This window comes from Mus caroli, unplaced genomic scaffold (assembly GCF_978045245.1).
Source record: "Mus caroli unplaced genomic scaffold, Mus_caroli_1 scaffold_4, whole genome shotgun sequence".
Taxonomy (NCBI): Eukaryota; Metazoa; Chordata; class Mammalia; order Rodentia; family Muridae; genus Mus; species Mus caroli.
Genome location: NW_028227259.1, coordinates 131,015,981 through 131,036,606, shown reverse-complemented (window position 1 = coordinate 131,036,606; position 20,626 = coordinate 131,015,981). Strand labels below are relative to the sequence as shown.

The 20,626-nt window shown below is 43.4% G+C and overlaps 1 long non-coding RNA gene across 2 annotated transcripts in view; it reads right to left on the bottom strand.

Annotated features, from left to right (window-relative positions):
- Positions 1-16,482: 16,482 nt before the first annotated feature.
- Positions 16,483-20,626, bottom strand: part of LOC115031127 (uncharacterized) — a 49,332-nt gene continuing 45,188 nt past the window's right edge. For both annotated transcript variants that reach the window (XR_003836741.2, XR_003836740.2), the window contains exons 6-7: positions 17,332-17,460; positions 16,483-16,565 (exon numbers count right to left, since the gene is read on the bottom strand). This is a non-coding gene — a long non-coding RNA (uncharacterized LOC115031127). The remainder of the gene's footprint in view (positions 16,566-17,331; positions 17,461-20,626) is intronic.

Genomic DNA, 20,626 nt, shown 5'->3' with positions numbered 1-20,626 from the left:
GTCACATTAATAACAAAAATAAATAAATAAAATAGGATTATCAACGTTAGTAGAATTTACCTTTTTACATATTTCACATCCATAACTCATAGCTCCTGAACTTTACACATGACATGACATCACCAATATTTTTTGCTATATTAACATGTACCAGTTACAATACTACTAATCAAGTAAAAACTCAACAGTAAGTTGACTTTAAAATTTCATGCTAAAATCCTCTTTTAGTGATAGCCCCTGCATTATGTGGTCATTTTGCATACTTGTGTGTATTTCATCAAAGAGCAGAAATCAGAGTTTGCTTTCCAAGATTTTTTTAATTGGATATTTTCTTTATTATCCCTTTTCCCAGTCCCCCCCCCCAGAACTCCCCTATTCCATCCTCCCTCCCTCTGCTTCTGTGAGGATGTTGTTCCTTCACCCATGCACCCACTCCTACCTCCCCACCCTCGATTCTCCTACACTGGGGCATCTATCCGGCCTTCATAGGACGAACAAGCTCTCCTCCTACTGATGCATGACAAGGCTATCCTCTGCTACATATGCAGCTGGATCCATGTGTACTCCTTTTAAAGTTTTTTGTATGCGAGAACATGCACTGACACGTCTCTGAAGAGACACTTGATTATTTGTGGGCACTGAGCCTGGAGCTATTCTCTAGAGGCAAGGTCTGGCACTGTCTGAGACTCCCACTTTCCCAGCATCTAGCTGAGTAAATCCTCTATCAACTTTACCTCGAATGGACTTTTGAAGAGAAACATTTCACTTGGCCAATAAACCCTTCCCTCTTCCTGCCAATTGGTCCAGAAACAGTCAGGTAGCTAATTCTGGTCCTTGGGATGTGAGGAGAATTTCCCTCCCTTCTCTTCCCTGCTGGTACTTGGAGAGAGATCTTCAGACCTCTCTAGGACCTCTAGGGATGCTGTTTGCAGAGTCATGGGGAGTTGCTTAGGAAGAAGGCAGAATGCAGCAAAGAAGCCCTAATTTGAAAGGGAATTGGTTTATGTCCATGTGTGATCCTTTTTTTCTAGTTTAACACCGTGTATTAATTGTATAAATTAAATGAGTTTCATTGTGACATCCTTATAACATTTCCTGTGAGAATCTTTTCCTGAGGAGCTACAATGCACACATCTGCTCATCCCAGTTGGGGAATCACAAGAGATCAAAGTAATGAGTACGCACAAGTCCAACTTGGTGAGCTGGTGAGCTGATTGAATTTTCATACTGGATTGTGACTGTGAGGGGACTTGCTGATAGGACCAGGGATATCTGAAAAGCAGCTACACTATTGAAAAGCCCAACCATCACAGGTGAGGATTCACAGAAGCTACACCCAGGATGTTCTCTGTATCACTTGCAGACTGTTCCATGGGCCTGAGAATCTCCTCTTGGCAGTTATGCCAGTCAGTGTCTCCTCCTCAGCCATTGTTCATGGCTTCTATAATTCTGAGGAATTAAAAATTCTCATGAATTTTGCAAGTTCTCTACACACGAGACATTTGTTTATCCCCTGAGTCTCGTGAGTACTTTACTCTTGGAGGCAATGGTTCAATGGAAGAGGCTACTACACAAAACCTTCTAATTATGTTCACCTTCTCTTGTTGTCCTCTCCCTCTCCATCCTCTTTCCAGTATCCCCTCCTCCTGCCATATCTTTTTTTTTTTAAAAATCTCAATTCCAAACATGAGGGGGAAGGAAATGTGGTTTTTGTGTTCTGAGTCTGGTCTGTTTCATCTAACACACCAATTCCTAGTTCCAGATCCATTATCTCAGCCTGACAAGATTTCTGTGAGGTTTCCATGGATTAAACCCAATAATCATTAAATATATAACATATCCCTGACTTAAGATGATGCTTTTCTCATAAAGCTATAGTTAAGACAAAACAATGTAACTTGTGTGTGTGTGTGTGTGTGTGTGTTCAGTTGTGCCTTACCAACCCAAAGGACAACTGGTAACACTGTACTGCCAAGTGTTGGTTGTTTGTTTTCATTATGATCTGGTTGCCTGCAATAGGTTTCACAGCTATACAACTTCATAAGAAGAGTATAGTGGCTTGGTATGGTAAAGGGACGTAATCCCATCCTTTAGGGCCTGGAGGTAGGGGAATCAGGAGTTTAAGGCCAGCCTTGTCTACATAGTGAGTTTGAAATCAACTACCTGAGACTCTGCCTCAAAAACTATTATGTAAATAATAGATAGATAGATAGATAGATAGATAGGTAGATAGATAGATAGATAGATAGATAGATGATAGACAATAAATATGCTAGATAGATAGGTCAATAGATGATAGGTAGATATAGATAGATTGATAGATATGTTAGGTAGGATAGATAGATAGATAGATAGATAGATAGATAGATAGATAGATAGATAGATAGCTGATAAGTTATGACACCATCAGGGACAGATTAAATCCAGAATTAGAAATATGGTACCTACTGAATGCAGATCCATTTCCTACCACCACTATCTGATCACTGTGAGTGAAATCATCTACAAGGCAACATCTTCTGTGGTAAACACTGCAAGGTGCCCTTGTCAGGCAACTCAGCCCTCTCTCCAGCACCATTTTTCATAAAGCCATTTGTGAGTTCTCTAGACACACAGTGTGTTTAATGAGATGAGGAAAACTACCAAGGTAACTTCAAGTTTTAAACCTTACTTCCCCGAATTCACCTCTTCTAATCAAATGAACCCAGTCCTGGGTGTTTCTGAACCCTGTCTCCCAAGCTCTCCCAGACAACTCTGGCTGTTTGTTGTTTTGGACAAGGAGTTGTTTTTAATTCATCCAGCATGATAAATAATTCACTCACATCTAGCCATTTGACACACCAAATCCCCTTGTCCAGATCTGATAGTATATAGAGCTCTTCCAGCAGGGGCCAATCAAAACCTACAGATCCAGACAAGGATATGGGGAGAGGATGTGCTCTGCTCTGCAAGACAGATGCCTGGTGTTCCAGGTAGCTGTAGTCACAGAACCAAGGAGGAAACAACATCAGTGGAGGGAGCTCATGGCCAAAGAGAGAGATGGAGATGGGACATCACAGAAATGAGTTCTCAAACTGTATAAGCTTAATGGTGTTGATGTATCTAACAACAAATTCCAATCCATTGGACCTTGTGAATACATTTTAGGTATGACTCAGTTATGTCCCTGGCTCCAGTCTTGCTTGGCAACATGCACACACACACAGACACACACACACACACACACACACAGAGAGAGAGAGAGAGAGAGAGAGAGAGAGAGAGAGAGAGAGAGAGAGAGAGAGAGAGGATCACAACACCACACTGCAAACTTTAGTTAGGTTTCTCTCTCAGCATTAATGGCCTTTTTATTTCTCTCTTCATTCACATTTGAACTCCTTCATCATAATCTTGTGTCTGATGCATATGAATTGGCACATGTATCCTGGCATCTGTCTCTAACACTCCAGGGTCTCAGGTGCCACCCAGAGAGGGCTCAATGGCTTCATAGCCATAAGACATTAGCTATGCTTACCCCAGTTTCCTCCCTCTGGACATATTGGTCTGTATGTCATTCAAGCTCTGATTTTTCTGCTCTTCTTTCTCCCACATGTTTAAATTATATCATCCCTTTGAGCAAAATTTTACTACCATTTATCTCATGAATATTTTACTGCTGACATTTGCAATCCCAATACAGCGTTCTTCACTGCTCTGTGTACATCATTTCCCTGCTTGTCTTTTCTCATGAAATCATCTTCTTCAGACTGATAACACTAATTACCACTGTCTCTCAGAAGACAGTCTTGTCTCTGAAGGTTGGCCACACCCTCCTTCATTCAGTGAACCCACTGTACCCCAGGCATTGTCCCAGAGTCAGCTCACAGCCTGCTTCAGGAAACCCAGCCTCCCTTGTTTCCCCCAAGAGCTCATTAGTTAGTAGCCAAGAGTTTGCTTTGGGAAGAACACCTTATTCTAGTGCCTTCCTAGCCTAGTGGTTTTCAATCTTTCTAATGGTTCAACGCTTTAATGTGGTTCCTCATTTTACAGTGAACCCCCAACCACTAAATTATTTTTGTCACTATTTCATAACTGTGATTTTTTATTGTTAAGAATTATAGTGTGTTTTCTTGTGATTTTAGGCCAAACCTGAAAGGCTCGTTCAACCACATAAAAGGGAGGTATCCACAGTTTGAGAACCTCTAATCTAACAAGAGGCTGGCTTCCTTCCATTCCCTTTGGTATCCTTCTCAGGTCTGTTTATTACAAGGCCTGTTGAACTGACCCTGTCCATCACATCTCTGTATTTATTTTAGCAGCAAAAATAAAAGTTGTATTTTTTTCACCTTTCTGGGGGTGTAGAGTGTGTGTGCAGGTGGATGTTGTGAGAGACATTGCATGCATATGGGTTTGTACATGTATAGCAGCTAGAAGACTGCCTTGGGTACCATCCTCAGGAATGTATCATCATCCACTTCCTTTGAGACAGGGCCTCTCAACAGTCCGGAACTCACTGGTTCAGCTAGGCTGGATGACCATCAAGCTTCAGAGACTCCCATCTCCTCCACTTCAACACTGGGATTCCAAGTGTGCAGCACTGTGCCTAGTATTTCCTGTAGGTTCTGGGGATCAAATTCACTTTCTCATGCTTGTGTGGCAAATATTTTACCTACTGAGTCATCTTAAAATCAGATTTATTGATCCTCATACCTTCAGGGCTCAGTGTAGACAATGGCACACACTGTACCCCTGACTGATAGCTGTAAGAGTAACTTTCATTCTCCTGAATTAAGTCTCCGAGGCCTGCTTCCTCAGATGGCTAACCTAGGCCTAGTCCTGGAGCTTTTAGCCTCTGTACAATCTTATCTAGGCCTAGAATGTTTCCTGTCTCTGAGTCTTACTACTGAATGAGCTCACCCTTTCTAGTTCTTTCTGAGCTCTGGCTGGCTGGTTCAACTCAGCTGTTCTGGCTCAAACTCCTCCCCAAGCTGACCAATTCAATCAAATCTCTCTGTTTCTCTGTCTCTCTCTCTCTCTCTCTCTCTCTCTCTCTCTGTTTCTCTGTGTCTCTGTCTCTCTGTCTCTGTCTCTGTCTCTGTCTCTCTGTCTCTCCCCTCTGCCTCTGCCTCTGCCTCTGCCTCTGCCTCTGCCTCTGCCTCTGCCTCTGCCTCTGCCTCTGCCTCTGCCTCTGCCTCTGCCTCTGCCTCTGCCTCTGCCTCTGCCTCTGCCTCTGCCTCTGCCTCTGCCTCTGCCTCTGCCTCTTCTGAATTGTTCTGCTTGGCCCCATACTAACTTTGATGACATGTTCTAATCTTCTGGTTCCTTCCCATTCTTGCTCATTGTGTCTTTACTTGTGTCTAGCTTGTTATCTCTATGTAACTTGTGCAACTGCCCTGGTAAAACTGCTCCCCCTCCTTTTTCTGCACTACTCTCTCTTAAATAGCTTTTTTCCCTCTCTTTTCTCCTGAGAGTTAGGCATTTAGTATTCTGCCAAATCTTTCTCTGATTCGTCACTTTGTCTACCACTCTATTAGACATCACATTCAAATTTGGGTGCTTCCTTCTACAAACTAACTTTGCCTTCGTTGTTTGGGGTTAGAGATGTGTATTAAGGGTGTGTTTATATTTCAGCCAGGGGGATTAAAGGTGAGTGCTAAGGATGAGACACACCACAACTAGAAACAGATTTTCTCAGTAAATAACAGATTCTTGGGTGGGGGAGGTCCCAGTGTGATCAAATACCCTGCAACAGATGGCTGAGGAAATGAAGGAAAGGTTGGTAAAGAAAGCCCTTTTGTTTCTGTCTAACTCAGGAAGCACCCACCCGGATGAAGATGCAGTCAGCCAATCAGCACCCCCTAGAGACTTCTCAAAATAAGCAGATGTAGATACGAACACTAGCTAGGTGGTGGTGGCGCATGCCTTTAATCCCAGAACTCAAGAAGCAGAGGCAGGTGAATCTCTGAGTCTGAGGCCAGCCTGGTCTATAGAGAGAGTTCCTGGATAGCCAAGGCCACACAGATTAGCATTGTCCTAAAACACTGGGGGCGGGGGGCGGGGGGGAGACTAGCTACACTATGTCCCTTCCTTGGAGATTTTGATCTGAACCTAAGGAAAGTTCCTATCCTTTATGACTCTAATGAGAACATAAAACTCACATATGGAAACAAGCAACAAGTCCAAATGGCTTCCTGTGGGTCTTACCATCCCTGAGTCTCATCTATTAGCTTGTGACATAATGCTCCCCGGCCTTTATTCTGGATCAAAGTTCAGTGGTTTTCACCTTAGGACATTTTGCTTCCAGGGACATTTGTTAATGTCTGGAAATGGCTTTGGTTGTCACAACTCAGAGAACTGTTTGACACTGGCAAGCAAAGAGCCAAGGTCTGAGATGGCAATAAGCCCCCCTGATACCACGGACAACCATCACCCTTCATAGGTCAGGTTGGAAAGTCTTGGATTGCTTCACTGGTCACTAATAACCAAAAATCAACAGAAGCCATGCTGGTCTTACCAATGATTTCCCTAGTAGTCTGAGCTTGTCCTGTCTCCAGCTCCTCCAAATCCCATTGCATTAATCCTGAAACTGATGCCCCATCATGGTCCCTGCACTTGGTTGTGAAACCCCCTGAGATTTACACAGGGGATCCTCAATTTACAGAGAACACAGATTCTGCAGGACTGTGAGTGGGACCATTTTCCTGTTTAATACCTTTGTGTTCCCCAACCAGTAAATGTCAAGAACCTTGGACTCGTGCTATGAAATGTGGGTAATGTCACTTACATCTTAAAAGGCTGCTGCGCCCATGTGTGATTGAAATGACCAATGTAAAGAGTTTCTGGGAGATCAGGCACCTGAGGCTCATTTTGCAAGTTGGCTTCTTTCTTCCTTATTTTGTGGTTGCTGTAAACTGAAGACAGTTGGATGGAAAGGTTTTGTTTTGTTTTGTTTTGTTTTAAGATCTTGAAAATGCTTTATATGTTTGTTCCAAGACAATCTTAAATTGAATAGAAGACATTTTAAGACTTTTATTATTTTTTATTTTATGTGCATGGGCATTTTGTCTGTGTGTGTGTGTGTGTGTGTGTGTGTGTGTGTGTGTGTGTGTCTGTGTCTGTGCAGTGTATGAACGCAGTATCCATGGAAGACAGAAAGAGGCACTGGATCCTGGGACTGAAGTCACAGACAGTTTATGAGCCACTATGCAAGTGCTGGGAATTCAACTTGAATCCTTTGGAAGAAGAGCTAGTGTTCTTCTTATGGAGCTACCTCTCTAGCCTTAAAGAACTATTTTAAAGGGACTGAGCAATGATTTTGTAAATGCTGAAAGATTCACTCAACAGAACTTATGATACCCAAGAATCCCAGTTAGTAACATAATGTGCATCCAGAATCTGCACTGTATACAGATCCCCATTCAGGGGTTTTATGCAGGCATGGCCACAACTCTAAGGGAGCTTTGGACTATGTCAATAACAACATGAAATAGAAAGGTACTGGTATTTTAATTCAATCATGAGATGAAAAAGTGGTTTCAGAAACAGAAGAGAAAGAATCAGGCCGGAGACAAGCTCTTAGGGCTTATGACTTGGCCCCACTTCCTGTCCCATGGGTCTGCTTCCTATGTGTGGATGATATGTGATCTCTCTACTTCTAGACAGCCATGTCACCCCCATGGGCATGCCTTCCCTGCCATAATGTTCTCTATTCTTCAGGAACTGTGAGCCAAAATAAAGCCTTTTCACCTCTACGTTGCTCTGGGTCACGGTATTTTATAAAGTGATAGGGAAGTAACCATTGTCTATTATTGGTGTGAGGAAACTAAAAAGGATAGACAGTAACTTCCAAATCACCCTGTAATTTATGGTTCATGCTTTAAGCCAATGTTAAAAGAAGGGCATAGAATTTATGCCCTGGAACTTAGGAGTCTTCCCAATGGCCAAGAATACAGAACTGACCCTCTTCCTCTTAAGAGTCTCTGCATACCCCACAGGAAGACCAACAGTATCAACTCATCTGGAACCCTGGGAGCTCCCAAAGACTGAGTCACCAACCAAAGAGCATATACAGGCTGATTTAATGCCCCTGGAACATATGTAGCACAGGGCTACCATGTCTGACCTCAGTGGGAGAGGATGTGCCTAGTCCTGTGAGAGACTTGATGCACCAAGGAGGGAGAATACCAGATACGGGGGGCTGCTCTCTCAGAGGTGATGAGGAGGAGGGATGGAGGGAGAAACTCTGCAAGAAGGAATAAGAAGGGGACAGCATTTGGGGAATAAATAAATAAAAGTTTCTGCATATCTCCTTCCAAATTGCACTCTCAATAATAAAATTCTCCTTTGGAACACTACTCTAAACCACAGAGATCAGATGACCTCATAGGAAAAATGAGCATGAGGAGGGTGGCAGAAATTTCCCTCTTTAGTCTGCATACTCTCAGTTGCCTGCAGAATGCCTGAGGACCTTAGAGATCGCTTTCAATATTATCACATCTGTAATTGAAGATCTATCATTCACACCTTTATTTCTTTTATTTAAATTGCTGTCAGACACTGAGGTGGAGTCAAAATTCACTTGCAGCACTCCCTAAGTGGACTGTGTTGTGTTTTACTCTTATCTTGATAAATTATCAGCATTTAAAAACTCAACAGGTCAGAGAAAGGTTCCCAGAATGGCCAACATCTGCAAAAGCAATGGGAAGCAGCCGGCGACTGTCACAAGCACTTTTATCAGATCTAAAAACTAATCAATTACAATAATCACAAGAGGATTTGTGAGAAAAAATTGCTAAGTCTCATAAACAGTGGGATTTGTGGCATTTTGAACTGGCCTGTTTCTCCAAGCTCTGGAATACCCTCAAAACCCATCAGCCTTAAAGGCACAGTAGGTGAGTGTAGTGGCTAGTTTTGTATGTCAACTTGACACAAACTAGAATCAGAGAAGAAGACGCCTCAGTTGAGGAAATGCCTTTATGAGATCCAGCTCTAAGGCATTTTCTCCATTAGTGATCAATGAGGGAGGGCCCAGCCCATGGTGGGCAGTGTCATCTCTAGGCTGGTGGTCCCAGGTTCTATAAGAAAGCAAGCCCAGCAAGCCATAAGGAGCAAGCCAGTAAGCAGCACCCCTCCATAGCCTCTGCATCAATCAGCTCCTGCCTCTAGGATCCTGTCCTGTTTGAGTTCCTGTCCTGACTTCCCTTGGTGATGAACAGCAATATGGAAGTGTAAAGCCAAATAAACCCTTTTCTCCACCAACTTATTTTTTGGTCATGGTGTTTCTTCAAAGCAACAGAAACCCTAACTAAGATGGTGAGACAACCATCCTTGGCCAGGATGTACATTCCCACTGGGTCCTGAGCTTGCTTTGATGCTCTGAATTTGACTTCTTAAACTTTTTAATGGTATGATCTTAAAGTGCTTCTTGGAAAGAGAAGCTTGGTGGGGCAATGAGCCATAGGCACAAGCACAGGAGACATGTACTGCTTGCTCAAATGCAGGACAAAGAGCCTAGTATTCTAGAAATATGTCCATGTAGGAAACCTTTAACAGACATTATTCTTATTTTTTATAACCCACGGATCTGCCAACTACCTGCTCTGAAAGTAAGGACATGGAGGGGAAGGAGAGGGTGGGCCAACCACAATTTTCTTTTCTATTGTTAGCCAGACAAAGGCAGAGCCTTGGTGCAATGGGCCTGCTGGTAGAAATAAAATGAAGAATGTTAGACTAGCTTTCAAAGATTTATTATGTATGAATATTTTGCTTTCCTGTATGTCTATGCACTGCGCACACACCTGGTTCCTCTGAAGGTCAGATGAGGGTAATTGGAATTCCTGGAACTGGAGTTATGAATGATTGTGAGCCAAAATGTGGTTGTTGGGAGTGGAACCCAGGTCCTTTGCAAGAGCAGCAAGGACTTTTAACTGCTAAATGTCTCTCCAGCCCCTGTCATGTTAATTGTAATATGGTACTTCCATTGTTCTGTTAGGAACAAATTTTTTTTTGCCTTTATAATTATGAGTGCAAATTGCTTAATTTTAGAGATATCCATATGCATGTTGAACTTTGTTATATCTCTTTGAATCTGCCATTATATGAAATGAATATAAATTATAACATCCATAATAATTTAAATTGCAGATTTTTCTTAATGCCATTTATGTAGCATACTAAAACATCATGCTAAGCAGGGTCTAGTGGCACACCTGCAATCCCAGCACTTGGGAGTCTGAGATAGAATGGTTGCAAGTTCAAGACCAGCCTGGGACACCCAGTGAGATCCTGTGTCAAGAGAAAACAAACAGAGACACCATGTTAAAGCCTGCGGAGAGCCATAAACAAGAGAACACTGCATAATTTAGAACTCAGTCACAATGGCAGTTTTTTTTTTTTTTTATTGTGTGAAGGTGGCTTTCATTTTTGCCCACAGATTATGGGGGTACTCTGACAACAGACTCACCATGTGTCTCCATCTTTAGTAGGCAGGAGTCTGTGTTTAAATGAAGCTCTTACAGTGCACATGACATGTTCTTTGTGTAGATACTGCAGATGTCACTTGCATGCTGAATATCTCAATGTTTCTAGTTTATACTAGGTCATGTGTGCATTTTTGAAGACTCACTTCTGAACCACTGTCTCCCTTTGGTTCCTAAAGGACCTGGCATAAGGGCCTATGCACAATAAAGGCATGCTTTGTTGGTTTTTATCCTCCAACACAAATGCCAAATGCCCACCCAGGTTATCATCCTTGCCATCTTGCCTCCATGTCTGGTGTGGCATGCATTGCAGAGGAGGACACTGAGCCACTGTGATGTGTTTTATGTCTTCTGAAAATTCTGTAGAGCAGCAGCCACTCCATCTTGGTGGACAGTCCTTAGCTTTCCTCTGATGCTTTGAGGCTTCCTTGGTATTGTAAGGCTAACTAAAGGTCAGGGTTCACACTGATTAAGCATTCTGTAGTCCTCTAACAGGTGGAGGTAGGACCAGCAGCTGGCTAGTCCATATGGTTTCCTCTCATCCACAGAAGACAGAATAAAGAGAAAGCATCAGGTCCAGTTGTTCCTTCCTATCTTCTTGGTCTGATCCCATTCAATTGGACTTAATGCTGGGATGCTGTAAAGCATGGAAATGGTGAATGACAGAGAACAAAGATGGGGAGGAGCCACATCCTCAAAGTCCTGGGGTCCCAGCTTTCCCTACAGCCATCTGCTGCTCAAGTTCCTCCATGCAGACTGAACAGACTTCTGTTGCCTCCAGCCAACATGCTTGATGTGTCGTGCATGGCAGTCTTGCAATACCACCAGGCTCTCCATGGAGGTCTCCTCTTTGATCACTAAAGCTTGGGCCTTACTTTCAATAGGTCTGCATTCCAGAAGTACACCTCCAACCATGTTAGACTCAATGTACATTCCATTCCTTAAAGACACCTTGATATGATCACCATGGAAAAAGAGATTATATTCTGGAGAGACTGGTATCCTTTACTTGGGTATCAGCCTTCTAGTCACCCCTAAGCCTCTTATCAATGTCCCCAAACCAGTGAACCTTGTTTGTGTCTCTTGCCTATGTGGTCATTTTGAATAAATCTCCTTTCTCTGCTTCCCACTCTTTCTTGAGTTTTTATTGGCATACATGAGATAGTGCTCCAGTCTTGCTAGCCAGGCTTGGACCCCACTGACTCTGGAAACCCTGTGGGCACTTTTCCCCCTCCTACTCCACATTAATCCACCAACAGCAACTGTTGAATTGAAGCTGCCGGCTTTCTCCAGAACACAGAGGGGTAATTTAGGGACCAGCTCCCAGCATCCCTCTAGACAGAGAGTTCTATCTCTCTTCAGACAGTGCATTCATCTCAACGCCTTCCTCCTTACAGTCCCCTTGTGGACCAAGTTTGGAAAGAAGATAGTTCCCTAGGGCTAGGAGGGCTCTAAAATGTTAATGGTACTTTATGAGCCTTTTAGTACCTCATTAACACTGGGTCTAAGTGATACTGGAAGCCTGCGAACTTAATTACTTCAGAGACAAGTTGGCCATCAGAATCTTCCAGAAGCAGCCCCAGTGTTTTATTTCTCTCTAAGAGTGAGAAAATCAAGCCCCATGCTAATGGTGAGGCTTGATTGGCTTCAGGTGTTTCTGAGACTGATTCTCCTTGGCAAACAATTCAGGCTTCTAAACACACCAAAGGCCTGACCTCATCCTATAGCCAAAGAGAGACAAAAATAGCACCCAGAGAGCGAAATCACACCCAGGAAATTCCATGTTTTATCTTCTGCATTCAAAGAAGTTGAGTGGTAAGAAGAAAACATGCTTTATAGGTGATACATTGGAAGATGCAAGTGTTTTTGAAAACTCAGGAAAAAAAAAAGAAAGAATGAAAACTTTTGTTCTGTTAAGTAGGAGCATAGCTTCCTCCACAAGGTCTGATCAATGAGCATCCTGAGATAAGGCTCACTTTGGCAACCATATAGTCAATGGTTTCAAATATATCTTTTTGTTTGTTTGTTGTGTTCTTGTTATTATTGTTACAATGTGGATGTCTTTATGTATCCCAGGCTTGCCTGGAACTTTCTTTTTTCTTTGCCTGGAACTTACTTGATCCACTTACCTCAGCCTCAGGAATAATAAATGAAAGTCACCACACCCACCTCTGTCCCTTAATGTGTGGTTAATATAAAGGCTGTGTTTCTCAGTACTTCGCTGACAGAAATGAGTTTTAAGTCTACAGTTACCTCCAGGCCATTGCCTTACACATTCAATAAAGTAAAAATGTCATAGACCCAGAAAGAAATCTTTGATGGTCAAAGGATACTGTGGTAGTTTGACTACATGTGGCCCAGGAAGTGGCACTATTAGGATGTATAGCCTGGTTAGAATGGGTGTATCACTGTGGGCGTGGCCTTTAAGACCTTCATCCTAGCTGCCTATAAATCAGTCTTCTCCTAGAGCCCTTCAGATGTAGATGTAAAACTCTCAGCTCCTCCTGCACCGTGCCTACCTGGACACTGCCATGCTAATAAACAGTAACCTGTAAGCGTTGTCCTTATAAGAGTTACCTTAGCCATGAAATCTGTTCACAGCAATAAAAGTCTAATTAAGATGGATGCCTTCAGTTATATAGTCTTCTAGGTGTTATGGAGAAACTTTACCCAAGAAATCTCAACAATAAGCTCATCTAAACAAGACAGGCATGTTGGCAACACCAGTGATGTTGCATGAGAAAAATCTTACAAGGCTCCACCCTAGATAATTGGTAGAGGCAGGCAATGGCTGCTGAGAGGGAGGACCCCTTCCTAGGTTATCTCTGATGACACAGTTGATCTTCATTGTCAACCTGACTGTATTTGCAATCACCTAGGTCACATCTGAGAGTTCCCAGGGAGATTAACCTAGAAGTAAAACCCGCTCCCTCAGTGTGAGCAGCATCAGCCCCTGGTATGGGGTCCAGGATCAAATCAAAAGGAAAAGTAGAGAAAGTCAGCCGAGCACCAGCTTCCAGTCTCTGCCTCCTGGCTGCAGATGTGATGTGGTCAGCTGCCTCACTTTCCTTTAGCCATGCCTTCCCCTGCCTTGATGGACTGTGGCTTGGTTAGGGTTTCTATTGCTGTGATGAAACACCAAGACCAAAAGCAAACTGGGGAGAAAAGGGATTCAGCTTACACTTCTGTATTGCTGTTCATCTCCAAAGGAAGTCAGGATAGGAACTCAAGAAGGGCTAGAACCTAGAGGCAGGAGCTGGTATAGAGGATATGGAAGGGTGTTGCTTACTGGCCCGTTTCATATGGTTTGCTTCATACAGCTTGCTTTCTTATAGAACCCAGGATCACCAGCTCAGGGATGGATGGCCCTACCCACAATGACCCGGTCCTCTCCCATTAATCATTAATTGAGAAAATGCCCTACAGCTGGATCTCATAGAGGCATTTCCTCAACGGAGACTCCTTCCTCTCTGATGACTCTAGCTTGTGTCGATTTGACACCTAAAACCAGCCAGAACAGACTGCAACCTTGAATTCTGAGTAAAAACGGACTCTTCCTTATGTTGATTAAGGGCAACAGGAAAAGTAGTTAAGACAGTTGCAGAGCCAGGACTAGTTCAAGATCAAAGCACCCTCTACCCTTCCATCCTGCAGCCTTGACAGGAATCACACCAAGGAACAAAGTGATTGCCTGGGTCATCCACATCAGCATAAATGTGCCTGACTGTGCCTTGTGGGTACCCGAGCATAGCTGTACAATGTCACAGTGAAACTTGAATTAATGTAACCTTTGGTTCACCTTCCCTCAGCACCCTGGTCCTCCCCTGGGCAGGCAGAGAGAGGGGGCCAGGAGAGAGAGAGAGAGAGAGAGAGAGAGAGAGAGAGAGAGAGAGAGAGAATGCAAAAGCCATTAGATGAGAATACTTTGGGGAACACAGAGGTGTGGAGCCAGACAGGGAGAGTCATGGAAACAAAGCAGGAAGAACAGGATCTGTTGGGATTACTTCAGAAGAGCTTCTGGGTTGGGTATAGCCAGGCCCCTCCCAGAAACTCCACCACCACCACCACCACCCCAATCCCCATCCTGGCCCATACACTCTAATTCTGGTCTAAACTGCATACCTTTGTATGTGTGAATTTTATTCACACTCATGCTCATGACCACTATACATGCTGGCACTTCCCTTGAATGCTTCTGGCTCCTGCCTAAATATCCTTGGCCCCTTTCTTGAGTGTCCCTGGCCCCTTCTGCAAATATTCCTGGCCCCTCCCTAGTATGTCCCATTCTCCTCCCTTGAATGCCCTGGCCCCTCCCTTGAGTGCCCTGGCCCCTCCCTTGAATGCCCTGGTCCCTCCCTTGATTGTTCTGGACCCTCCCTTGAATGCCTCTGGACCCTCCCTTGAATATCCCGGGCTCCAGATAGATGTTCCTTTAGCAAACACCACCATGCTTCATATGTCTCTGCTCTGTAGCTCTAACTAGTAAGACCCTGACCAGATTGCCTGCCCTTCATTGTCACTGATGCCATTTTGTTATCTTTCCTCCCAAGCCCACATCACAGCACATTCTGAAGATTCTGGTGCTATTTGCTCTTTAGCATAGGACTTCATTAGGGAGGTCACGCAGTGGGAGTCTAAAGAATTAAGTCAGGACTCTGGGACACTGACAGGGACAGGACTGGGTGAAAATAGGAGGGGGCTGGCAAGATGGTTTGGTAAAGGCTACCAAGTCAAAGACCTGAGTTTGATCTCCTGGGACCCACGTGATGGAAGGAGAAAACAGACTCTGGCAAAATGTCTCTGGCCTCTGCCCATGAATGCTTGTCAATGTGCACACACATGCACATGTGCACATAAACACTAAATATATAAAGGCGATACTAAGACAGGTGGATGATAAACATCTATGGTGGGAGGAGCAGATGTTAGAGGGTGGATCTATCAGTGACTCACTCAAGAGCTCATAATTACGTATGCGGCAAAATAATCAAGAGAATGAACATGAAGCATCTTATAAAATACAATGTAAGAAAGCACGGAGGTGGATGTGTCTAACTGTATAGCTACAATAAATACCACAGTGAACCACATAACATTTTCAGCAATGGCCATCCTAGCCCTTGGAAGTCTGGGGTGGGGGCGGAGAATGCTATGAGTTCAAGGTAAACCTGAGCAACACAGTGGTGCTCTGTTTCTACAATATAAGATAACAATCATAATCATAGTAAAGAAGAGGCCCCCCTTTGCAGCTTTAGAAATTGTATCTTTGTAGATTTCACGATCTCAACGTTAGATCTGGATTCAGCCCCCGAGTTGTAGGGAGAAGTCAGTTGGAATATCCGAACATGTAACATGGCGGTGATGATGATGATGGTGGTGATTATATACTAGCCACTTTATAGTTATCATTCTTTCATTAGCTATATGATTTAGTTAAAATTGGAGTTAGAGAAGTTGTTTATGTAGCTCTCTTAGCCTTCTTCCCTATGCTTGAACACAGATGCAATGCCTAGGACACAGCAGCTATTTTGCCCCCATGAAGAAACATAGGCGTAAAAGGCCCAGAGTGTTTAATGGCATCTGATCTTCAGGTCACAGGGCAGAATGTCTTCTCCCCAGACCTCTCAGTGACTGAGGCCAATAAATCTACCCTGCCTGTTTTAGCGTTTCTAACTAAGGAAGGCTGGCTAAGGACAAGCCAACCTCCTAAAGGCTTGGAGAAGCTCAGGATCTTGGGATGCTCAGGAAACTGAAACAAGCCAGGGAGGAGAGAAGGCAGACTTTGGTAGCTCATTCTGTGTTTCTGCGCATGTGTAAGTGAGGTATCTCATCACCTTACTGTCAACCACAGACAACAGCTAATGCAAAGAAAGCTGTGAATTGTGCCCCTCTCCCGCTTGAAATCAAAGTGAGATCAAATGTATTTAAATCTAAATCCTACATCTTTCTCCCCTGAATCCAGATGCTTTATCGGTAGCAAAACAAACAAGCAAACAAACAAAACAAAACAAAACAAAACATACAACCTGTTGCTGTGGTGGACGACCAAATTTTCTTGGATTTTCACCCTTTTTACTCCTTCCCTGTGAACTCTTTCTCCATTTGAGACTTATTGAAAAAAAAAAAAAAGATGTGAGAAGAGTGTCTTGTTGTTATCTTCAGTATTAAAAATAATAACCATGTGTGGCCTCTGTCAGCCAGAAATGCAGTGTGCCCAGGGACTCTTCGCTCTTGATCTCGACTGCTGTCATCTCTGCATTTTAACCCTTCAACTGGAGCCTGCTAATTGTTTTCTCTGGTGTTAAAAGGAAACAGTTTCTACACTGAATCAGTGTTATGATTTTAATAGTGTGAGAGACTGAGCCCGCAGGGTGTTTTGACTGGGTCACATTTTTAATGGCCCAGTCACCACCAGTAAATAGACATTTGCTTTTGAGGGTTACAGATTCATACATCTGGGCTGGCTGAGGGTCAGGTGTGATGACCATAGAATAAGGAGAATGCCTATTTCAAGGTCTACTGTTGCAATGGCTCATTTCCTACTCACACTGTCACATCAAAGACATAAAAACCTATTGGCTAGTCAGTTGGTGTGCCCTTCCCTGGGGGAAAACCTATTTACAGCTCCCTCCACTCCTTAGTTGCCTGGAGTTCTTTGCAGAGGGGTGAGACCTCATGAGTTTTTCCCCACCCACTTGCTGTGCCTGTTAGTGTTGTCTGGCGTCAGCTCAGGTTTAGACAGTCATGTTGGTGAGTCTTTATGGGTAGAGCTTCTGAAATCACCAAGAAACATACTCTCACAGCCAACCCCCTGATCCTTTGGCTGTTCAGAATCTTCCCACTCCATCTTCACACAATGATCCCTGAGCCTTACCTATGAGAGTGCTTTGTAGATGTATCCATTTGGGACAGTTCTTCACAACTCCACATTTGGATTGGCTGTGGTTTTCTATCAGTTACAAAGAGAAAATGCCTTGATAAGGATGATGTACAATAGTCAGCCCTGAAAAACACACATACAAATAACATTTTAGAGACTGAACAGGAAGAGGATACACACACACACATACACACAACACACACACACACACACACACACTATATATATATATATATATATATATATATATATATATATTACAATCTCAAAAAGAAAAGGAAAAGTTTACAATGATATAATTAAGTCATCATCCCAGGACCCTCCTCTTAAAACAAAAGTGCACAGTTCTCAGTGGAATAGTCCCAAAGCAGATGAAGACAAATGGATTGGATCTGTCATTCACAACGCTGGGTACAGTGAACACAGACAGGGGTTGGATTCTGAGTCTAGAGGAGACAGGGATCACTTGTCCACCGCTGCCAAGTACTACTATCCATGAGTTTCTACTTACTCAAGGAAAAATCCTGTTCTAGTCTCGGAGGGCATAAGGAGCTATTTATTCAGAGCTGACCATCCAAGGTGTATCTGACAGTTTTGCATTACCACAATAAATTACCTGAGATACTCAACTTGCGTAGTGAAAAGGTTTATTTTGACTGAAAATCTTTTTAGTGTTTAGAGAACTTCATGCATCATCCACTATTCTCTATCTCCTGCAAGTACTCTTTATCACTCCCCCTCTCCCCCTCCCTCTCCCCCTCCCCCACCCTCTCCCCCCCCATTGGAGTCTACTTAATGCTGCCTGGATGTGCATGGGTGTAGGACCATCTCCTGGAGTGTGGGCAGCCTCTCAAGAGTCACATTCCTGAAGGAAACTGACTCTCCCTCCCCAGCCACCATCAATTGCTGGTAGCTCCTTAGCTAGGAGTGGGCCTGATGGACCAGGCTGACTCCATCTTAAGATTAGAAGACATCTTGTAACAAGGTCAAAACAAACCCACTCCTGTTTCCTGTAAAACTTGAATTTGGCCCTGCCTTGACCCACGTTCTGGAATTTGACAGGTTTCACACCCTCCACCCTGACCTCCACCCTGATAAGATAATGTGTTCTGCCAAACAATTTTGAGATGTTCTGCTAAGTTCCTATATAACAAAAATCCCTTGGAAAATTCCTGCCTCGCAGTTTGGGAAAAAGCCCCACTTTTTCCTACTTTCAATGTTATTTTCTCAATCCCCACTTAAAGAGACAGCCCTGTCTGATGGAAAATAAAGTTTGCATACTTTGACCTTAAGGACTTGGGAAATGATCTTTACTCTCATTTGGTGGGATTAGCACGAGACTACTCTTCCCTATGAGGGTGGTGACACTACATAGCTCTGGAGGCAGAGACACTGACCCTTGTAGAGCCAAGGTGCCAGCCAGGGACACACTACAGGCATTTATGGAATTATCATTTGAAAGAGAAGAATCATATGATGAGAAGAACATGAGTGACACCAGCCATCCTACAACTTCAAATCCTTCATGACCACAATTTGCCCAGGGCCAGATATCAGCAGCATCACAGCTGAGAGCCTTGGGAGACCATAACTCTGAACCATTCCTCACTGTCTATAAAGTCATCAAGAAGACAGCATCCCCCTCCATCACTGAACATGAGAGTAAAGCCCCCACACAGCCCCCTCTGCTCTTCTCACAGACTCCCCATTCCACCCAAGAGCGTGGCAGTGTAACACAATGATGCTATCTGCTCTTGTAATCACCACATTTTCTTCATTTCTATCTGAAGAGAAAATTGTATGGGTTATTTTATCAGATGGTGTTTGAAAGGAGTTTGGGTGTTCGGATGTAATGCGAAATGACAGAACTACCATTGAAAGGAATCAGAAAAATGAGAGCTCATTTCTACTCAAGAACCTAGGAGACTTAGGAAAAGACAGAAAGGTTGCATGTGCGCGTATATGTACATATATTTGCATGTATGTATATCTATGTATATGTGCATCTGATAGGTGTGCATGAGTTTGTGTGTGTGTGTGTGTGTGTGTGAGAGAGAGAGAGAGAGAGAGAGAGAGAGAGAGAGAGAGAGAGAAACCAGTGAGTCCCAGAGATAGATCCTCCTGTCTCTGTTTCCACAATATTGTGATTATGGGCATATGCTACCATGTCTGGTTTTACTTGGGAGCTGGGGATGAAACTCAAGTCCTCATGCTTATATGGCAATTTACCCACTGGATCATCTTCCTAGGTTCAGACGTGCATCTCTTAGCTAATCTGACCAACTTTACCATCTAATACAGAAGTCTGAGTTCTCTTTCCCATTCCACCCCCAGGTCCAATGCTGAGGTACTGTCCAGAACCCCTACCTCCTATCCAAACAGCTACATCAACTTCTGTCATTTCATCTTTCCCACCTCTCAGGAGAGAGTTTTCTCACCCTGTCTGAATTATAAGCCTTCTTTAAAACACTACGTATGACTGGGGAGGCAGAGGCAGGTGGATCTTTGTGGATTTGAGATCAGCCGGTTGTATGTAATGAGTTCCAGGCCAGACAGAACTACACACTGAGATGCTGTCTCTGAAACAACAACAAAATCCCCATAACATATACATATTCCCTTCCTTGTTTTTTTGTTCCTGGTCCTTTGATTTCCCTCCTTAGTGCTTCTCATGACTATAATAGTTATACATTACATTAGAAAATAAAATAGTATATTTTTAGTAGAAAATAAATATACTAGTTTATATTCTCTGAGTCCCACAATGACCGAGGTTAGGATTGTCATTTTGGTCCCTGGTACATATCTAGTACCTTCTCTGTAGATGGTCACTGAGTGAATTGTTAAGAGATAAACAAGAACATTGTTCATCTTGCTTATTTTACAAGTGGACAACATTTAAGAAGCTCAGAGTGATTATCAGTCTGGGTGTGGTGGCACATGGCCTTAATCCCAGTGTTTAGGAGGCAGAGGTAGGTGGATCTCTGAGTATCAGGCCAGCCTGGTCTACAGAGTGACCTGGTCACTAGGTGTTTTCGGTCCTGAGGCTTCAAACACAGGGTTCATGGATGCTAAACAAGCATATTACCCCTGATTTCAGCCCAAACCCTAGGAGTTTCCATATGACTCTTAAAACACCTGATGTTCTGATCAATACCCAATTAACATTCAAGGCCTAATTCAGTTGGACCCAAATTTTCTCCAGCTGTAATTAAAGCAGAAATAGTTAGCCATACACTAACAATGTAGCAATGGAATGAGCCTGGATTTATCTCTATGAGATGTCTCA